Below are 22,500 nucleotides of genomic sequence, written 5' to 3'. Positions count from 1 at the left end.
TGAAGTGATGTATCACACATAGTTTCCGCGCACTACCCAATTGGCGAAAAGCATGCAGGAATTGGCCTTTGAGCTATTGGTTCAGTGGTGGCTTTCCACTAAACTTACTGTTGAAGAGGCAGATTTCACTTCATCAAAAGGCCCATGTGAAAAATAGCCTAGAACTCGTGACGCCAAATACTGTCACCATGTGTGACTGAAGAACAATACGTTACAGAACAATGAGCAGTGGAATTAATCTCACTAGTATACAAAGAATTGCAGCTACATTCAGTATTTCACTGCTGGTATACTAAACACAAACCTTTATATGAGTTGTTTGGATGGCATAGTCAACACGATCCCTCTAATGAGCTGTGGCAAAAGCTAACTAAAAAGCTGCTACTCCAGGTACTGCATTGGCCTAAAATATGGATTCTCGCATGCAGTGAATACAGTTCTTAAATAGGTTTACATACAGGTATGAAATGTTGTAACTGCACCATGTGATAAAATTTCAATACGATCAGCTGAATACCACATAGAACATCTTTAATGGGTATAGTTGGTACAACGTGCCTTGATATTAGAAGTTGTGCTGTTTTATTCACACACACATGCACATAAATGCAAGGTACACATACATTTGTGTTCACATGTTACTGTGTGCATCAAATGAACAGCACCACTTATACTACAAGCCATAAAGATAAATAATTTTTTTGTACCAGTCTAATTCCTATTAGCTACGCAGTGATTTTTTTTCTCACATGCAGCAACTCAACTCCGTGCATAAGTTAAGCCATGGCTGTCATGCCCAGAAAATCATAAAATAAAGAAGTGACCATGTGTACGGGCCTAAAATTGATGGTTTGGCAATATCTTGTCTGGCTGGGTAGTTAATTTCTGTCAAAAAAAAAAAACAATTCAGCATACTGACAAAGCAGTGTGGCTAACATAATATAGGGAACAGACACTCTGCCTGCAGAGTCGCTTGAAAATTTTGCCAGCAGTTCGTGCTCATTGGCTGGCTTCGGTCACATAACTAATGCTTACATAACTGTGAAAATTCGTGTTCAGGATAAACTCATAGCAGCCAATAGGCACGTTTTATATTGTGATAGCAGCTGACTTCTCATGGACAATGCACTGTGGCCATGAACATGCTAAAGAATGACAAGAGGCGAGGTCCCCCTTTCTATAGTGTGGCAGCGCAGCTGAAAACGGTTCAGTTAATGAGTGGAACCGTGGCCTATTCAAAATAAAGATCAGTCAGATAGCCACTTATAGCGTCCAACATCCCACACCCACGAATGATAGGTAGCAGTAAATTTACTCGCAGATGAAAGTGCACTGGAAAAACATTTAATGGACATACTTTACAGGCCCAAGTCAGTTTAATGCACATTATTTGCTAATGACTGTTGGCAGAATGAACACGAGGAAAGAAAATAAAGCACTTATCAGGCATATAATGCTGGTACTTGTGCTATTGTTCGCTTTAAACTGAAGGCTCGTGCCAAAACAGGCGACACGAACCAGATAATCAAATAGGGTGGATAAACAAAGTAACCACAAACTTTCGCTTACCCAATTCTGCCTGCATTAGTAACGTGGCCATGGCTGGCTAGTGAGGAAGAACTCTGGGCAAAATTTATTTCACGCAGTTCTGCTGGCTGCTAGCAGAATATTATATAACACCATACCTGTGACACTTACTTGTTACTACTCGTCCTACGTGTTCATTTATACATTTATATTGCTTTTTGTCAGCAAGCGTAAAATTTTTAGTTAATAAGAAGGTAGTATCCAGTTCTTACCTATAACATATTCATCTACCATGCCACCGGTGTCTTCATAAACAGACGCTGTGCTTAGTCACTAGTCAAAAACAAGCAGCTCAGATTTTTGGCTATGTAAGCCGCTTGCACCACAAAATATAAAGCAATTTACTTCGTGAAATCTAGAAATTCTTGATCTTCACACTAGTGTCCACATTATGAAAATCAAGGCTGCCAGAAATTTGCATTCATGACATTAGTGCTCTCAGGCGCGTCCACATTTCACGACAGCGCTGACCGTCTTGACGTATGCAATTATTATGATGTTCCCTAATTTCCCCCCACCGATAGAAGCATCTTCAACCATGCAGTAACAACTTTTGAAAGAAAAGATAGATGTACGAAGCAGAAAAGGCCGGTGTGATAGGGCTTATCTGTAAGGGTACTAAATATGAAAACGCGATCGGCAACACATCTGCACAGTTCACTTCTGAGCAAACGCACATCGCGTAGAACGAGCACTTCTACACCCAGCAACGCTGCGACACATCGCGCATACATAATCACGGTTTGTAGCTTGCAAACACATTTCATAACAGCAAGAACACAGGTAGAACGTCGCGGTCACTTCGACGCGTCGCAGCCGGCAAAACGGCTCACACGTAGTATAGGACACACTTCATAACAACAACACAGCTCGAACGTCGCGGTCACCTCGGCGCGTCGCAGCCGCCAAACGGCTCACGCGCAGTATAGCACACGCGGAATGGCAGCGATAACAAGGCGATAAATATTTATCGCTACTGATCGTATCATTACTTCTGAAAGTTGCGAAGGGCTGGCGTTCACCACTTCGCGGCAACGATCCGCATACACAGAGCAGAAACCAAACGTGTACGCTGGGTGCGCCAATCGGACGCTAGTTATTTTGCCACGCACTGAACATGTGTCCTGCTGCTCAGAATGCACGTGTATGTGATGGACTTCTCGTTTGCGACACGCACGCGAAGCGTGGAACAAAAAATCACGAAGTCGACGGCTTCAAATATTTCTTCCGATGCTCTCGTAAACACAACACACACTTCCTGCGCTCCGTCTGTTTCTGTAGGCGATCGCACGCACTGATGAGGTCTGGAAGGGTACGCCGGCTTGCTGCTTTCGATGACTATCTCCGTGGGTGCCAGATAACTAGTAAAAATCCCAAAAAGGAGAAAAAATAGACTGTTTCTGACGCGGCTGTAGCTTAAGCCTTACGTCCCCGCTTCGCTTCGCTTCGAGCAAGCGCCATGTTTGCTGTGACGACAGCCGAACTGTCCGCCTCGGACCAGCCAATGAGAGACGAGCAGGCGGCCGGACGGGAAACTTGCGTCCGCTCCTCGCTCACCAGTAGAGAGGCTTCCGCACGCGACCGGACGAGGGCGGAACGGACGTGCGGAGCGACCATGTACGGGCCCTAAGCCATTACAGGTGGCTTTGAGACTACAAAACCTGAGAACACATAATGGCCCGAAATGATGCCCGAGATACCCCTGCGACTCACGCAGCAACGGTACAGTGCCAGCAGACTGCTACAGTGTGCACTCTCCTGCTCAGAGTATGGTGCCTCAAACCGGCGGCTAGCGTCGTCCCGCCATGCTTCTATAACCACGTCATCCAACCGACGCTCCTGAAATTTGGCCTATTGCTTTAGCCATCCGAAGGCACCGCACCGTAGCCCCAGCGTAACGTTGTCTACTATGCGCATCGCCAGACGTTTATCATCAGTCCTGAAAGCGCTGCGGGCTTCAGTATCGTAACGCGACTGACCTTAATGCGGCACTTTCTCTAATAGCCATTTTGAATGAACAGTTCCCTCTATAATGTCACAGCGAGTCTATGTTTTTTTTCTTTAATTTAGAGGTCACGTCGTTGCCATACGTTATGTCCTTCAGCAAGCACAAACTAGACCTGAATTAACTTGTGAGATTAATCAACTAGAGCCATGCACCTTGCTGTCCTGTCATTCTCCGACGCAGCTTCATGTGTATACGAGTGCATTTCCTTTATTTCGTGGAAGCAGTCTGTGGGGCATAACCTTATCTCACCACTTTTCGTAGAAGCCTGGTTTCTGGAGTTTTCGACGAGCGCCGCGCACTCGTAACCGGCCTACTGCCGCTCCGTTCGTCGACTCGGTCGACCCGCCGCGGCTGAAACCGAGATGGCGACGCTTTTCTGATATGGCGAGGCACGTAACGCCATCTGTAGGCGACCAAGCAGACTGGCGGCCACTTGGCAGCATCTCTGCGCGATCCCGTTTCTTTAGGCGCGTACGAAATGAATTCTACGTTTTCCCTTACTGGCGTCATCATAGGGCGCGCATACCATTAACCTTCGCTTGCTCTCCTCCTATGGCGATTTTGCGCCAAGTCATTCCTTGTGTGCTGTACGGTTGAAAAATGTATGACGCCCAAACTGGAAACGAGAGGAAAAAAAGAAAGGTTTCGAGTTTTATCGTTTACTCTCCGGTTAGTTACAACCGGAGGGCCACGATTGCGACATGGCGCGGGCTCCTGCGTGTGTGCGTACGTGTGAGTGTTTGTGTGTGCGTATGTGTGTGCGTGTGCGTGCGTGTTTGTCAGTCGGGTCTCGCGGAGTCCCTCACGCAATGCCGTGCGGGTTAGGAGAGCGACCGCCATATGAAGAAAAACATTCTTGTAATTCTTAGCGTTTCCAGCATCGAAACCGATCTGAACAATAGTGGAAGCAATCGGGGGATCTATTCCCTCTCGGAAAGCATTTTAGATCTTCAGGTGAGTTGCTACATTGCAAAAGGTTTCCACGGAAGCGCAATGGCCACACACAAACAAGAATGTATACGCTCACACTGTCGCGTATGTCAGCGCTATGCGTGCCCGTTCTCTTTGTCCGTGTTTGTTGCGCTGTGAAACTTTGGTTATGGGCGCGGTAACAAAGCGTATACGCTAGAAATGAGCGCTTTCGAGCTCAAGGCAATAAATATTTTATTTTCAGATGAATCCTAAAATTATGGCGATATGTATCGCATGCCAGCCTGCATGTACATTGTCTTTATTGTGTTTTTCAATGCTCACCTATAGGCTTGCGCTAATCGGAACGGCACGCAGAACACGCTGGCAGACAGCACGTGGAATCGGTTCGTGCATCTGTAAAAAGATGCATCCAAAGGCTGCAACAGTGGCAAGCCGATAAGCCTACGACAACAGCAGCAGAAACAGGGAAACCGTTGTGCAGATAGGTAGCAGCGGTATTTCAAAAAAATATTTTTCTATACGTCGCGATGCTTCTAAATTTGGAAAAGACTCCAAGCATATTCCACAGGCACTTTTCGGAATAATGGCTGTCCGCATAAGTTTATATATGATGCAATTCAGTTTTCCGATATACATATACGTTTGAGAGCGCATGTAAACTAACGCAAAATCTCGTGTAGCGTGAGATCCGGACAGAAACGAAAAGGAAAAGTAATGTCGTAGTCACTGTGCAGAGGGTACTTCCCCGCACCACCTACACATCGTTCCCGTAAATTCCGGGCACAATGGAGAAGTGGCGAAGAAATTGCACTTTCTTTCTTCTTCTTTTTTTTTGGGTGGGGTTGGGGTGGAGATTACGTGCTCCCAAAACTTTTGGGGGTCGCCTACCTATAAGTTTAGATGCGAGATAAAGAACTCCGTGTGGTCAAAATTATTAATCAGCGCTTTTTCGATCAGGCTTCCTTCACAAGCGTATAGGCTGCAGCTTCGAGAACCCATAACAAACATTTATTTAAAAAGAAAAACAAAAAACAAGAAAGAAATCCCCACGCGCGGGCGTCGGGGCGGTTTCGGACAAGCGCTGTCGAAGAGCTGTCGAACCGCCGAGGAGGGCCCAGCGCGGTGCCGCGGCTGTTCAAGCAGGCAAGGCGATGACTATCGCGCCCCACGTTTTCTTTTTTTTTCTCTCTGCATAAACGCCGCGCCGCTGAACGCGTGCATGTGGGTGGCAACGGCCGGCGCGGCGCGCACGCTGTGAGCTTCTCGCCGATGCCTTTCGCTTATCGCGCCCTTGGTGGAAGCGGCGTCGGGGGGGTGGAGGGGCGGGGCTTTCTAGCGGCCGAGTCACGGTTAACGAGCCCGTCATCGGCGCGCTAACGATGCCCCCCTTGCGCGAACGGTGCGGGCCGGTTCCGGGCGCGAGCTTCCGTGGCGAGGCGTGTTTTGGGTGGTTCGGTGTATCGGCCATGACTCATTTGCCCGCTCGGAGGTCGTAAGCCGCGTTTACTTATACGTGAACGCGACCGTGCCACGTCGCATCGCACTCGAAGCGCGCAGCATCCGTGTAAACGGCGGCGAATCGCTATGAGAAGGCGAATCGCATCGATGCGATACGGCAGAGGTATAGATGGGACATAGGCCGCCTCGCGGTGCTGCGTGTAAACGCCATAGGGCATCCGTGGCCTCCGAGATCTGAGAGGCCGTGGCGCGTCGCGTCAAGGGAGAGTGAAAAAAAAAAAAAAACTGCGCTCTCCTCCACTCACACGCAGAAAACGCACTCGCCGGAAACGGGTTCCGGCTCGTTTCGCACCACATGAATGAGCCGCGTGCAAACGCCGTCGCGCAGTATATTAACTGCGATGCGTTACGAGAAATGCGATACTCTTCTGTCGCGTTCATGTAAACGCGGATATGCATGCGATCCTTCTAGGGACGTATACATAGGCTGACAAATTGCTAACCGGTACCTCCGCATGGATCAGCATTAAATTGTAGGTTTAACGACCCGAAGCTGTACATGTGCAGTGGCCTCTGCATATGTAATTTTCGGGCCGGAGATCGTTTAAGCAGATCATTGCTGTATAAGTCGGTTATTGTTACCCACTAGAATGTGACGAACGTGAAAAAATCAATCCTTTTATTTCTTTAATATCCTGGTTAGCTGCTGATGGTGGCATTTCCGTGCATATGAACAAGGTAACGGCCTCCTAACGATTTCCTTGTGGAAAAAACAGCTTTCATTGCCTCAAATAAAGAGATAGTGGTGTGACATCACGTAGTGGCATGACATGTTGATTACGCATTCTGGGTTTTAGTGTCGACGCACGGTATTCGAAAGGCACTTCACGTGTGTTTGCCGCCGAGACTGTCTTCACCGCAAATACACCTGCAATGCCAGGAAGCCCACCCGCGCTTGAAGGTGTTCGTGTTGTGTGAGACGCAGTTGTCGGCTAATGACAATGCCAGGCGCGGTTCCTTAGTTGCCGACAGCCTTCTGAGCCTTCTACCGATAACGATCGTCACTATCAGTGAGATTAAGCGCTGCAGCGCAGGGCTCACATCAGGGCTACGCGCTGGCGTGTTGTTAATGGAGCTTGCGACACGTAATCGAGAGACATGACACACCTAATCGAAAGTCAGGTATATACCGAACAAAAAAAAATCACTTTTTAAATAGTTAATATAGATATTCTTTATTTTCTTCAGTCATCTATGCCCCATTTCATGCGAAGTAGCTGCTTTAATTTACCTTCTTTACCCACATAGCCCTATGAGCCATCAATTCCTCCCTCAGCAATTCGTGATGAAACATCCTCCCTCCGTAGCCAGGAAGAACAAGCCCAAAAACAAGTCATCGGTCAAGCACAGGCCGCCGCCGGAAGCCAACTAATTCCGGCCGACGTCTAGGGGGGACGTAGACGGTGAAAGGGGGAGCTGCGTCTCACCGCGATCACCCATACTCCCAGACGGGTGCAAATAAAGTGCTCTCTCTCTCTCTCTCTCTCTCTCTCTCTATGATGATGATGATGATGACTTGCCACATTTCCTGTCAGTTTTATTAGCGCGCCGAAAGGTGCTGAGCACCAGTGAAGCATAGCCAGAATTTTTTTTCGGAGGGTGTCGTGCCCTGCTAGTAGGCTCCCCTACTGCGGCGGGGAGATGTGCGCTAGACTTTAAAAAAAAATCGGGAGGGGGGGGGGGTAGATTATCACACCTCTGGATACAGAACTTCTCAACACAAATTAGGGAAGAATCGAATAGTTCAGCAGATACTTCTCCGCACAAAAACCCCATTTCTAATCTACTTTCCAAGCTGAGTGGCAAAGCCCCGACGGAACGTTTTCGCAACTTTGCTGTTCCGAAAACTATTACGGCCGGCTGCACGTGTCCGGACAAGGGCTTCGGTGAAGAGCGCAGTAGTGACAAAACTTTTTACGATGACTAGTTGTGATTTCCATTAAATAAGCTATCGATCCACGCGCAAATGCGAACGCATTTATTCGGGAAGTGTCGTCAAAGCTGGCTTCTCCGCAATAAGAGCTTCTTTGAGGAGAAGCCCGCTTTTGTGCCATTACAGACGATAAGTTGTGCGTTGAAATTTATTGTGAAACCTCGCAGCACGTTAATGGGTGAAGCGTTATTCTGCTTACAATGTCGCTGAACCTGGTACTCTCGAAGCTGACACCACGCTTATGTTTTATTGGGGTCAACGCGCTCGCATTAACATGTTCGACAACGTAGCGTAATTAACAGCATGCTCGCATAAACGTTGTCGCGCGATTATTTGCCAAAATCATCGCCCGATTCTTAAAGCGATAAGAATGCCTCCTGATGGCCATTGTTCGCCCAGACTTCAAACTATGTAGAGGCGTTGAAGAAAGGAATAAACAAGAATTGAGAATGAGCGAGATGGAATATGTTATGATGTATAACTGCTCAAAAATCGGACACGCTCGAGAAAAGAAGGGACGACAGAATTGCTATCTTTCAACTGCTTAATATTTTAATGCATATGTGATATTGTATCCTTTCTTATTGGTCTGGATGTTTTCTTCTTTTTTTCTCGTTTCGTTCTGGCGCCTTCCGCTGTGTATGCATTTGCTTTCGGGTTTCCAATGAACCTTCCTTTGAAATACCGCTTGCGTAGTTCCTTATTTGTTTTTATTTAGTCCGTATACCCTTTTCCTACATCTATGTCCAGGAATTAATAAATCTCGCCAGGAACACGTTATTTGGCCCGTTTTGCAGCATGCCCGACAACTTTCTCGGTGACACTTCGACAATTAGTTAGCTAATCCAGTCAATGCATAAAGTACAATATTTTGCGCTCCGAGATAAAAAAAATATTCAGAAGTAGAGCAGATAACTTGTGCCAACACACAAGCTGTCCCATCCGTAGTGGGAACACCATTATTTTCTTTTAATTATTGGCGATATTTAGTTTTGAATAGGGCTTTTGTGTTTCCCACACGTGTCATATTGTCACGTTATCACGAATAAGCGGCAAGATAGCAGAAATGTTGTGATGACAATGCTACATTGTCACGTGTACTTAAGGTGGTATTGCCGTTTTTCTTTTTTTCATTCAAATACTTTTTTCTTCTTAATATGGGACTCCCTATCACCGAGTTCGGCATCTCATGGCTCAATTTGCAAAAGTAATGTTTGTACTGATTGCTAATCGTCACTTTTCTGCAGGGTTATTTTAGCATCTGCACCCTGTGACTATGAGAACTCATTTTAATATTACGCATCACATTTTAGTATTATGCTGTCGCGCCAGAGTGATGCGCTAATCTCCGGATGGCTTTTTCTGCCATCGCTCTTCGCGTCTGATGCACCGCGAAATTGCGTACAGACGGAGGCTACCCATACGAGTCCTTTCGCATTACAACGGTGCGCATGGTCTACAGTGATAGAGTTGTAGAAAGCGCAGACGTACTGTTATGTAAACACCTACCGTAATACCGGAAAGCGCAGACGCAAACAGCGATAGTAGCGACATATTGTGAAATTACGCCTCACCAAAGCACTTTGAACGTTAGTGCAACAACCGACTACATTCCGCTTATTCACTTTACCAAAACCCATCTGCAGCAACGCAGTCATCCCGAAGGCATCTTTCTTGGACTTTATTCTCGTTTTGTAAAATGAGAGTCTTAGCCGTAGAAGCAAGTTCTTGGGGCATTGTGTTCGATCAGAGGGTTGCAATACTGCGCCACTCTATCAGAACAAAGAAAAAAAAAAAAGACAGATTCAATGATGGCCCAATGTCGGACCACGTTCAGCTTTCATTGGGCTACGTTAAGCCATCATTGGTCCCGTTTAATGTGCTACATGGCCAACAGCACAGCTGCTTTCGGATATGTCCTTTCGTATAATTCCGGTACGACAACTACAGCACTTGCATTCTGCATGGGGTAGTACATTTGCTATATACAAATACTAGAGCTAGAGAGAGAGAGAGAGAGAGAGAGAGAGAGGAGAAAAGCTACGATAGAAAAAAGGGGGCGGTTGCTTGCTGCCCCGTACTGGTGGTAAAGGAAAGGAGGAATGGAAAGAAGAAAATGAGTAGTCACTTCACCGCACACGCACAAAGATGCAACGGAAGACTGCAAAACGGTCACTCAGGCCGGTGCACTTCAAGAACCGGGCTACTGCACGAATAATTTTTCATACTAGTGACGGATGCAGTCACGGTCAGCTGTATTTTAGACTCGGAAAATTTTCTGAAGTATACAGCCGGTCTAGAGAGGAAGTTTCTGGGCATCTTACCGAAAACATGCTACACAATAGGTGTTCGATGGTTTCCTCGCCTCTGCAGCAGTCGCACGTCGGACCATTGCCCACTCCAATATGGAAAAAAAATAAGCGTTTGTGAACGCCATTTCTTGCGATTAGTGCTACAGCAGTATTGCTTCGCAGAGGTAGGGGCTACTCGGTACACGTTTGCGTACCAAAGGCTCCAGGTTACGCAGCCGGCTATTGGAGACGCTCGGAGAGCTCCAGGGAGTTTGTGTTCTCTGAAAAACTGCACAGCTATTTCAGATGAAGCCGACAATACTTTTGTTGTCGTTTCGCTTCGTTTCGATGTGACTTCTTTAGTGAGTAGCAGCACTGAGCAAGCGCTCGATGTTTTGACAGGTGCCAAACATAAGGCCTCTTTCGGAGACGTATATGCTCGCGGGTGGCGTGGCGGTGCGATATCCTGTGCAAACGCCGGCTGCCGCGAGATTTCGGTGCGAAGGAGGAGGGGAGAGTACTTGACATGGAAACGGCGGAAGCGTTTCCGCAAGACGCGTGCCGAGGAAAACGGAAGCGGTGCTTCCGAGGTCGCGTTCGGTCTGCTTCGAAGCGACTGTATATAAGAGCCTTCGCTTCGTGCATTGAGAGGCTGACACGATAAACAGTCTGCCATTGAGCACGCCGAGAGCGAATTTAATGCAGCCTTAGCTTCAAAGTGCGTTTTGTGTAATATTCACGATGGTTTCGTTCGGTGCTGAAACTAGATAGCGTAGAAAACGTGCGTCAATTTTTTTTAATCTGCCTGTCGTTCCACGTCGTCCCCTCAGAAATAACGCAGAAACAGTCAAGGTCTGCGAGAAGCATGTGTTTGCTTGTGCAGGTAACAATAAGTGAAATTCAGGCAAAGCTAAAGGGAAGAACGTTCAATACGTCCTGGGAAAACCTGTGCCGCTTCGAGCACTGACTGCTAGTGAATTGTATATAACACACATAACGCAGCAGTGGGCATACCAGTTCTAGTTATGGCGTTTGGTCATAGAAAGCGTGCATGTACGAGAAAGATTATTCGTTTGTTTGCAGGGTTCGTGGTGAACACATAAAGGATGCTGTTCAAAGACCGAACACCTTGTCACACCTGGTGCCAAGGAACGCTTATAAACAAACACACACCGTAATGGCCGTGTGGAGCTAGGAGACATGCAACCGCCTCGCCTACCCCACCAACTCATGTTCTGGAGCAAGCTTACTGCTATCATAATAAGCATAATCGTCATCACCATCATCACCATGATCATCAGTCAATCAATAATCAACTTTAATATGTCACTCACTATTACATAGAGTCACAATAAATTTTGCTTTGATATGTGATAGTCAACATCGCGTATGTTGTTGTTCATTAACTGCTACACTATGGGAAAGTTTGGCTACTGAAGAACCGGCTATTCCAAAATCATTGCTACACACACACACATACACATGCGTGCACACACGCACACACGCACGCACACACACGCACACGCACGCACACGCACGCACGCATGCGCGCGCGCGCACAAGGTAGATGTAAAAATACAAATAGAAATAAAATGAAACAATCAAGAGCTTTCGCAATTTCTTAGAATCAAAGAAACACACTACATACACCCTATATACACATGCAAGCAGCTTCACATGAAATACAAATCATGCGTAATGTAGAGTCTGCGCAGCGCCTGCGGAAAAGAAGAGTATGTAGTCTTGGCGCAGGTCATGCAGTGCTTTCAATTTGTTTTCTCCCTGCCTTTCCCTCTCTCTATCTCTCAACTGGTTTTCTAATGCGAGGCTACGAAACGCAATGCAGTATTCCTTTCTTTCTTTCTCTCTTTCTTTCTTTCTTTTCGAAAAGAGGGAAACGCAATGACCTTGTTCCGCTTGACTCTAGAAAGAGGAGGTGTTGGCGTCACCGCCCTAAACAGACAAGCGCACTCGCGAATAGGAAAAGGTCTGAAAAGCTCCGATCACTCCTCGAAGCGCTCTACGGCAGTCGGAATCAAATGACGAGCCTATATAGCCATACGAAGGACCTTCATTCTTTCTTCTTAAACAACTCCGCGCTCTCCTTGTCGGTAATGAATTCGATAGTCGGCCAGCCAAATTGAATCTTTTCGCACTATCTTCTCCATCCGCCCACCTCCTTGTCGTCGAGCATGCGTCGTTTCCCCCTTCATTTCTCATTTTTTCTTTTCTTTTTCTTCAAGGCTGCGCGAACGACTCGTTCGCTCGCCTAAGTGTCATCAAGGCAAATGAACTTCTCCTTCACGGAAACGGCCGCGAATTCTTTTGTCGTGTATCGTCGCAGCGCGCTTCCTTCATTACTCGGCGGGTGTAATCGAAGTCTTCTATACGGTGTCATTTGGGAACGTCCATTTCGAAAAGAACGGGAGCGAGTCGGTTTCATATACATAGGAGCACCGGCTTTTCCCGATACTGGGTATACGGTCGTCATTAGCGCTGGCTCGTTGCGTTCGCTTCTCTCTTATTTATCTTAATTTCTTACACCTCTTTTTTTTAAAATCAAAGTATAGGGGTGAACTTTGAATGATTGAACGTGGAGAAGTCTGCAGACAAGACTGGCCTAATTGAGCGCTCGTCCCCTGCGAGCGGGGAGAAAATGAAGTTCAAGTGTGTACGTAATCAGGGCTGCTCGTGCAGAATCGAGAATTCTTGTAAGCCCTTTGTTGGCCACGGATAGACATGCGTTAAGCCACTTGCTTCGGCCCGTTTCAAGCAGAATGGATCGCGTTTTTTTAGTTCGCCTACAATGAGCTCCCGTTCAAGAAGAGAACTGCGACTGAAAGGACTTTTGATGGCAAGTTTAGGTCTCGTTTGCACGCGGTGCCGCCGACATATGCGTGTTCCTACTCGTCAGTCGCAGTGCTAGCTTCACGTTGACGAAGTTGAGCTAACAACGTGCGGATGCCGTATACGCGTCTTGGTGAAACCGCTGCGTTTGTAGTGGCGCGGTAATGTGGCGCTGTACATTTATCATGCGCTCGGGAAATGACGGCTATTGCGTCCGAGATACCGGTGTACACGTCTTTCAGAATGCACCCATTCACGAACCAGCGGGACCATTAAATGTACCTTATAATTACGCGTGAAAAGTATATCCGTGGCTTCTATTCTTTAGGACGTTCTTGAGTTGCATCTTCAATAAATTTTATGCGTTATACATTGATTTCTCATACGGAATGATTACATCTCATACGGGTATACATGATTTCACATACGGAATATGTGAATGGCCGACATTGATAAACAGTGGGAGCCTTTCCTTACCTCTCCGCGTGAATAAAAAGACGAACAGCAGCCATAATGTGCGCCTAAATATATAGGTGCCCAAGTTTCGCACGGAGGGCATACAAATTTTCCATTTTTGAAGACGAATGCAGCAACAAATAATATCGCAGAAAAGAACTGCATCAAGCTTACCAGCGTTTTAAGGAAATAAAAAGAAAGGTACAAGAGCGTTCCACGCTATAGCTTTACGTATATATCCTCTAAGAGAGCTGACGAGACTGCAAAAGGCCGAAATTCAATCGCCCGAATGCTTCTGCAGTACAACAAGGGAGCTTCGCTAACTCACCAACAGAGGGACAAACTTCGACGGTGTTACGTCTCAGAAGGGCAACGAACGTTCTTGAGGTGCTTCGCACAAGGCAGCCCCTTCGTCAGCGCCCGTCCGGACAGCGACGGGACCCGACACAGACTGTGACGCGTTAACAAAGGAGCTCACTTCGAGGCGACAACAGCCGCCAGCGCTCCGTGGAAGCAGTAACCACCGCGAAGGCCAGTATCCTGACCCTGACAAGCTGACAGTCACGGAGAGCCCACTAATTGATGCAAGAAACTAACTTCGAGGACTTCCGTGGGAACCGCTTCGACTTTGGTTTCCCAAATTGCCTCGTGGTTGCCTCGTATTCGCGTTCGTTCGCGCAACGATGGAGGCGAAGTTAGGCGGAACGGTGCGACGTCATTGGCGGGATTTTGCGAACGATTCGACGAAGGTGATTGACCGAGACGCAGTCATCGGATTCCCCAGTCTAGTCCCCTAGGAAAATGAACTGCTTTAAATGTGCACACCATTGGTGCAGTGGTGCGTCCGGACGTATCCTGATGTGTGCTCATACGTGTAGTGAGCTTAGCCATTTCAAGTGCTCCTACATTTAGGGGCCTTCCATTTCTGCAGGCAGTGTAAATAATGTAAAATAAAGCCTTTCCTTTCGCTATACTACTCCCGGACGTACTCATCCCTGTCCCTGCAGGATTCCTGGCCTAAACGCTGCCCCGAGCCGCAACAACGGTGTCCTGTAGAGTCGTTCACGAGAGAAGATGTAACGCAAGCACTGGTGCTCGACATTTGAAAATCACGCTAATGACGTGTAAAAGGAGCAGACGAAGGGACACAACACAATGTAATTAAAACAGTTGGCGTGGTTGGCGTATCATTCCTGACATTTATACACTCAGTGAATAAGAAGCCGTGCTTACGCAAGTTTTAGTTTTTCTCTTCTTAACAACTTGTGTAACAGCGAGAAACATAAGGAAGGGACAACGATAGAGATCGAGTGAAAAAGAGCGCTCTATCGTCTATCGCTCTATCGCTTCCTATAATCCTCCTTTCCTTATGTTTCGCACTGTTACATAAGTTGCAGTGAACCAACCGACCTAGCAAGCAACCATTCTTCTTAACAAACACAGCTGCATGCGAAGAAGCAAAATATTTCAGGAACAGGTCTGCTTACAAGCTCCAATGTGAATCTGCGACTGAAACGTAGATGTTATGAACGCCAAGTTCCGTTACCAATGGTCTATACAATACAAAGCGCTGAACATTTTCAAGGTGCTATGCCGCTTATGTTAGGCCCAGAGTTGATCTATTTTCCAAGTCTGTATGCAAGCACAAACTTATGTCGAATACAAGTGAATGAATACTCTGTTTCTCTGCATTCCAGATAGAGGAATGTGTTTAGAAGAAGATTTGATAGACTCGGCGGCAAGCTTTTCAAATTTCTTTTCGTACTCCATGACACGATGTCATTATGCTACTTCACGAGGCACAATTCCATTTTGCCCACATGGCACGTGACATGCAAGTGTTTGCTTGCACATATCGGATGTTCAAAAACGTGAGATCTGAAGACCATAAAAGCAAAGCAGTAAGCGAGTTCGTCCGTATTGCTTTCATAGCGGCACACATTTTAAAGTGGGTCGATTAGGTGTACCATTCATACAGTTCATTATAATAAGTGAACCATACTTCAATCGGTAGGATCAAACAATGAATCCTAATTCCAGTGACTTATCTTGATATATGAAATGTTCGCAAATATTGTGTCACCAGCCTTTCCACAAGCAATAATTATTCAATGAGATGACACGAGGTTATGTAAAACAATAAAGCACATTTCGCAAACGTGCTTAAACAGTCAATGTAGAAAGTTTTAATTATAGTCTAACAAAACGCTCCGTTCTGCAGTTTCTGCAATTAAACACGCGTATGTCAGTCAAGCCAATCGAGTAATACCAAATAAATTTTAAAAAAACGCGAACGCAGGGACATGCTCATTGTTAACGCATAAATAGAATACAGCTTTCATCAAAGAATGTTATTAGGGCTTGTATATAGAGCAGTTCGAATTAGTGACATAGACTAACTTCACGCCTTTCTTCAGAAGAGTTCACATCCTCTAGCAGACTGCACAATAAACAGACGTTGATAATTTCCGTGGAGTAACGAATTAACTTCACGCCTTTCTTCAGAAGAGTTCACATCCTCTAGCAGACTGCACAATAAACAGACGTTGATAATTTCCGTGGAGTAACGAATTTTCGACCAGTGATGCGAGCGGTGCTTCTAACTCTTTTTTGGACGAACACCCCTAGTGGCGGCCTCAATGCTCCATTTTTAGCGAAAAGTTGCTAAGTGATGATTATGATGACTTGTTCACAATTCTGCTTTTGTGTTTTAATATTGCTCCTAAATGTCTGCCTTATTAATATTTTTTGTTATCCCAGCTATAATTTACTTCTTGTGGTGCCGAGCCAACGGTCGGAATGTGAAAACGGATAACGATTGGCGATTTTCTACCAGTCTGTCCGATATCACGTTTGTGTTTTGCCTAGAAAAGCAGCATTGATAAACTTGTAGCTGGCTCGCTAATACGCTTTTAGTTGTGACTTTGAAAGTGGCGACATGTGGCGGTTCATGTAACCAAAGGCCCTTGAAGAACTTTACTAGGGTAACTCACTGGAGTATTTACGTCGTTAAAACAGTCACCAATATGTTTCTATAGGGCTTCAAGTAAGCAAAATTGTCATTACAGGGTGACTAAAGTCTCACGAAATTTAGCGATTCTTCTCGGTAACCTACCAACACTGGGTGGACGCGAAGGGTATCGAGGTTTCTCGAAGACTATATATATATATATATATATATATATATATATATATATATATATATATATATATATAGCGCTCGCGGGAGGGTTAAACCATTACGTCACTCGTGGGAGTCTGCTACAGGGGACGTGACATTCGCGATCTTTGAAGTTTCAGTCTTGGCTATTGGTCAGAATTCATTACTTCGAAGAAATTAACAGCTTCAGCGTTTTGCAATTGTGGAATTGAGTGTTATCGCTTAGGACGCCGGGCTCTCAATTCTCGCAGTAGGATCGACGAATCTGACTATCGGTTAAAAAGGGTCATTTGTGTTATTTATTTATATTTACTTCTCTAACTATAACCTGGAGGCGCACTTCAATATCCGTTAAGAACAATCCTGCGGAAATTTCCTATTGAATCTCTATTTAGAAAAAAAAATACGAAAGCATATTTTCAAGCTTTGCCCCCCCCCCCCCACACACACACGCATATATATATATATATATATATATATATATATGTATGTATATTTATTTATTTATTTATTTATTTATATCGCGCAACAGACGTGGGCTACATATGTATCATACGAACGTGCTACTTCGCGCTTATAAACGGTGTTGCAAAAATTATGTTCGTCTATTTCTTCATATACATCTCAACAGGAACTGTACTGAGTAAACAAGTCAATAGAAAAACAACAGTATTTCTATAGCAATGTCTGTAAGGGCGGTTGCCACTACAGTTTCCATTTTCGCTTTCTTTTGCGAATTTTCACTGTTTTGTCAGCGTTTCGCAAACATTAAGGTCCATTGCCTTTTTTTATTCGAATTTCGACACCGGAATATGCATGTAAACTATATGTTTTTTATGCATGATATATATTCATTGCATGTTGCCTTTCGCAATTAATGGCATCTCAAATATGATTATATCTGGTTCAGTTTCATAACCATGCAAGCGGACGCATCGTACATATAATGAAAATCTTAAGAAACTTAGTATCATGCTTCTACATACTCTTTCTCTATAGTTCCTTCGCATGTGGTTGTCACGTGGCAAATCAGAGTGGCTGTTTGGATGCACGCACACCGTGAAGCTTCACGAAGAAAATGGTACATTTGGTTGCAAGCTAGTTTTACTGCTTACACATTATTAATTGTTAACTCATAATAGTTATGAACCGTATTCCCGAGGCACGGGTCAAAGTGAAATTTAGGTGTGGTTAAGAAACCGCCCCTTTACTGCGCGATAAGAAAACGTCAATAGACGTTTTTGTTATGTTGCGTACATTCTTTTTTCTGTAAAATGTAAAGCGAGTGCCAGAGCTACTTTAGATATCATATCTTGGCAGCAAGCCATTTATAAAGGAACAGAACGGAGCAAACCAGAGCAGGCATGTGACATATACCGTGTTTAAGATAAAACAAGATGTAGGTATACGTTCGGGTTTGTCGGCATGACTAAACTAACACCGCGAAGAGAAAACTTAGGGAAAAAAAGAAAGAAAAAAGAACGAAACAAACCCGGATCTGGGAATAGTTGAGATAAAAGCTCCATGCTGCAGGTGAAACATTATCAGACGAGCCGATCAATATATATAATAGCCAACATTGTTCCGCATAAGATATGTAGAAATGCGATTTGCGTGGAGCCTGTATGTAACCAGATAAAGTGGTCAGTCGTGGTAAAAAAAGAAAGTATGTAGATCCAACGCACATGTCCGCGTCAATATATGTGGAGCTCGGCGGTTAAATAAGTGATCTACAACTAACGACGTTTGTTTCGTATACAATTGTGCTCGCTATCATCCTATATGCACCGGGTAATCTCATGGCAATCATTGTTTATGCGCTACTAAGGTCACAACTTCTATAAAATTCCTTGTGTCACACTAGCAAATTGCACGTGAATACATTTAGGGCTTCTGTACCTGTTGTGTCACAGTGGAACATACTCATCTATACCGTCATACACAATGGCTAAACCGCGGAACATCAGGTAAATAATAAAAGCCGCTGAATACGATGCGCTATTCCTCTAAGAGGTCGGTGTGCTTTATATATATATATATATAGATCCTATGTGAGCCGACATCGTATGTTTAAGTATTACCTAGGACTGTATTGCATAGTTCAGCGAATGCTGCCTTCTTTGCATGTGTATGTGTGTATGTATGCACATGTATGCCCAGAATTTCTACACTGCTGCATATTATATCGAAGTATTGAAAAGCCAATAAATTTGGACCGCTCGCCAGCACCTGCATACCTTGTTGACCTTATATATATATATTAGTTGCTACTATGGCATTCACTAACACGTGTTTAGAATACCCACTGAATTTTGCATTGCATAGTCCGCATGCATTCGCCCCTTACCAAACCGCTGCTTGACATTCTAATAAAGTTTGGTTGAGTTCCACTATAGCGCTAAATAGGTAGTTCTTAGAAAAGCCATTGAATTCCGAATTGCTCTGTCCGCGCCAGCGTCCTTTCTTATGCTCCACGGCAGCTACGATGGCGCACCGCAGGGAAGCGTCCGAGATATACCCAAAACCTTGCATGCACAGTATTGGGGCGTGTATCGTCACGGTATTTGTTTACCGGGCATCGGTCACTCGGAAGTAAACCAGTATAATCAATGTAACGATTTCATAAAAATTCTGTTTCATTTCGCCCTGCGTCTGTGGTGCGAATTAACACCTCTGCGCCTACAGGTTATCACCGGGATCGCCCGGTTGTGATGCGACGGATGATAAGAACGGAATTTGAATCGAGTGAAAGAAGCTTTAGCATTAGGCTGGCTTTGCTTTACGATGTGTTTTCGGATACCTTGACGTGTGTTTTCCGGAAGTTCTCCGCGCTGTGTTATACTTGAGTTTGTCATGTCCTTTGTCGCCATACACGTAAGTAGAATATGCGCTGTACGGCATGCACCAACCAGAAAAAAGCAGCTGTAAGCTATATTTACATATATATTTGTCAGATGTAACAGTGAAATACAACGTAATCCACGCGAGAAGCAACGCAAAAATGCGTTCTCTTTTAAGCCGCTTATCCTTCTGTTGCGGGAGACCAGCGTTGAGAAATTATATTGTTGAATGAGAAGTTTTTTTTTTTAACAAAGACACATGAAGGCTGGTAAACTTGTGACTAACGTTTTCAAACCTCAGCACTAAATCCGCAAAAGGAACAATATCATGCAGTTGTCCTATCGCTTTGTTAAGATCTTGCTTCACACCCCGATAAACACTTGTACTTCCTTGAAAAACCTATTCTGAGAAGTCCAGAGGCTTGTGCAAAGACCACCGTCATGTCATGCTGTACGTTATCGGAAACGTACACTTAATGTTGTCATCACCGGCACAAAAATATCAAGCATTGACACCTCCATATCGACGTAAGTATATAGATGCTAAGATTGTGAACCACCAAATGGTGTCATTTGTACAAGACATCCTGTAAGCTTCAAAGAAAAAGGTTATTACGGCAAAAGTTTGCAAACGCACTCCCAGTGTGCCTCAAAAAAGACCACTTTCTTTTCTTCTTGAAATGCGAGAAAAGCAGCTAAAGTAACTAAAATATCAGCCAAGTGAATACATATGTTCATATGTTAGCGAATTCGCCCACAGACAGGCGAAAGTAACCCTATACTCATGGTACGCCGCTCGTCCTTTGATATCGGAGTCGTAATTCTAGATAAACAGAAGCCTCTTCCACCTCCACGCGTAACCCGTGCTGCTTGTCCATGCACGCAGGCAGAGAGATTGTGTCTCCACTGACCTTGACCCACGAGGAGAGATCCAAGGCGCTCACGCGACTCGCCGTGGGAACAGCGGTTGACTCAGCCTACGGTCATTCACACCACGAGGCAGGGCAAATGCCGTCAGAGAAGCAGCTCCGATCTCTCTTTTTTGCGTCTCTTTTCTTTTCTCCCTCCTCAACGTTTTCGTCTCTCTTGTTAATGTTTCCTTCTTTTTCTTTTTTTGAAGCACAGGAGTGGGTGGGTGTGGGGTATCGTATTTATCGGGTCTGTTTCTAATCAGCACTACTGGTGAGAGAACACAGGTCACGACCACAGTAGCGAACACGGGGCTCCGCGCAGCAAGCGCCGATAGCGCCGCGCTGATGCTTGTCAGCTCCGGCGGCTCTCCCCCCGCCGTTTGGCTTGGCTTGTCTTCGGGCTGGCGTCGACAGTCGCAGACGGCGATAGCGGCGAAGAGCAGACGACAGCGACGTGCTGCACGGCGGGCGCACGGGGAAGCGGGAGATCGCGCAGAGGCGCTCGGGCGCTGCGGGGGAGCGTCTTTCGCGTCTAGCCGCGTTTCGCGTAGGCGCCGCTACGCGGCGCTGCGTTCTTAACGCGCTTCACCATTGGAGCGTTGAGTCCCGCCCCCGCTTTAACGTCACGCCCCGCGGGCGTGGCATCCTCCCCCCCTCTTTCACTGCTACGCCAGACACAAACATAAACGCTGCGCCGCTGAAAGTTCTGCGCGCGGCAACCCGCGACGACTTTCGGCAGGTTTTTGTTTTCGGTTTGTCTCGTTTCTTTTTCTGTTTGGCTTACTTTCGGCGAATGCTGCCGTCTCTGCATGTGTGTGCGTGTGTGTTTGCGCATGTACGCCCAGGGAAACGGGAACGGAAAGAGAAGCACAGCGAAGCGGCGTGTATAAGAAGCAGGGAAGAGTTTCGACGGCCTGCCGGCCGTGCGTTTATAGTCCTTGGTCGTTTTGAGGCTGCCGGTGGGCGGGCGGCGGTGTGGCAATTTATTCGCGCTCGACGGGCATTCTCTCATTATCGTCGACGCGGATCAAAAACAGCCGCGAAAACTGAGGCTCGCCTGAAGAAGCGGAAGAGAAATGCAGAAGGAAATAAATGGAGACGGCCAGACGGGGAAAAAGAAAAACGCGAGGCTTTGCGAAGGGAGAAAAGACACGGCGTAGAGGCAAATCGAGAACGGCGAAGCAAGCCTAGAGTGACGAAACCAAAGAAGAAAGATAAAAAAGGAGTACTAACGAACCGTGCGAAGAAACGTCATTTCTCGATCTCTCTCTCTCTCGCTTACTCGGTCTTTTGTTTGGCCAGGCTTGACTACAGTACGCTGTGAAGACGAGCAAGTCGAGTGTTGCATTCCCTCCAGGCTGTACCGGACGACGCCCCTCTACTGTTTCATTTCTTTTTCTTTTCTTTTTTAGTTAGCAGCGTGCCAATTTCTTGCTCTCCGAATATTTTCTCTGCTCCTTCGATCAAGTGCTGCGTACATACGTTGTTTATTTGTTTGTTCTCTGTTGTTCCCCACGAACGAGTGCGATGGTGTTTTCCTTGCAGGTTGTTTACGTGTTTACTTTTGTACATGTAAAACACTCAACACTCGCACGTGCGCTTTGCCGAGACTGCGCTCGTTTCGGTGCCGTATGCGTGTTGCGGGCGCGCGAAGAAACAAAAAAAGAAGCTGCAACGACGTTCGAAAGATGGACACGCTCGAAGAAGTTGACCGAGCGTTGGTACGGTCTCTTTGTTCACGCAGCGGAAAGATTGGAAAACTTGACCAGAGAGATGTCGAGTGTGCGCTGTGACGTCGTTATTGTCTAAGCGTATATACGCGTGTGCTGACCTTTTTTTTTTTATGTTCAGTATTGGTTTTCTTTGTCAATCGAGGGCACGAACACGGATATGGAATTCTGTCCCGATTCACTATGTTTCATGTATGCTTTGTCACACGGTGGGGTACGGCGTGTTTCCTATAGAACAACACGCTGTATACCATGCGTATCAGCAAATAAATTTTGAACTGAAAGT

The 22,500-nt window shown here is 45.8% G+C and overlaps 1 protein-coding gene and 1 long non-coding RNA gene across 3 annotated transcripts in view; one reads left to right on the top strand and one right to left on the bottom strand.

Moving 5' to 3' along the window:
• LOC126522802 (GATA-binding factor 2-like) overlaps nucleotides 1–20,986 on the bottom strand; it is a 299,824-nt gene extending 278,838 nt beyond the window's left edge. Inside the window, exon 1 of one of the 2 annotated variants that reach the window (XM_055066564.2) lies at nucleotides 20,485–20,986. The gene's annotated coding sequence lies outside the window, so the exon portion shown is untranslated. The remainder of the gene's footprint in view (nucleotides 1–20,484) is intronic. The other variant, XM_055066566.2, reaches the window with a different exon arrangement.
• The window catches only part of LOC129382507 (uncharacterized), a 243,240-nt gene that overhangs the window by 115,437 nt on the left and 105,303 nt on the right, over nucleotides 1–22,500 (top strand). The gene's annotated exons all lie outside the window — the stretch shown is intronic.

The sequence above is a fragment of the Dermacentor andersoni genome, chromosome 6 (genome assembly GCF_023375885.2).
Source record: "Dermacentor andersoni chromosome 6, qqDerAnde1_hic_scaffold, whole genome shotgun sequence".
In the NCBI taxonomy this organism is placed as follows: Eukaryota; Metazoa; Arthropoda; class Arachnida; order Ixodida; family Ixodidae; genus Dermacentor; species Dermacentor andersoni.
This window is presented reverse-complemented; position numbering and strand designations above follow the sequence as displayed.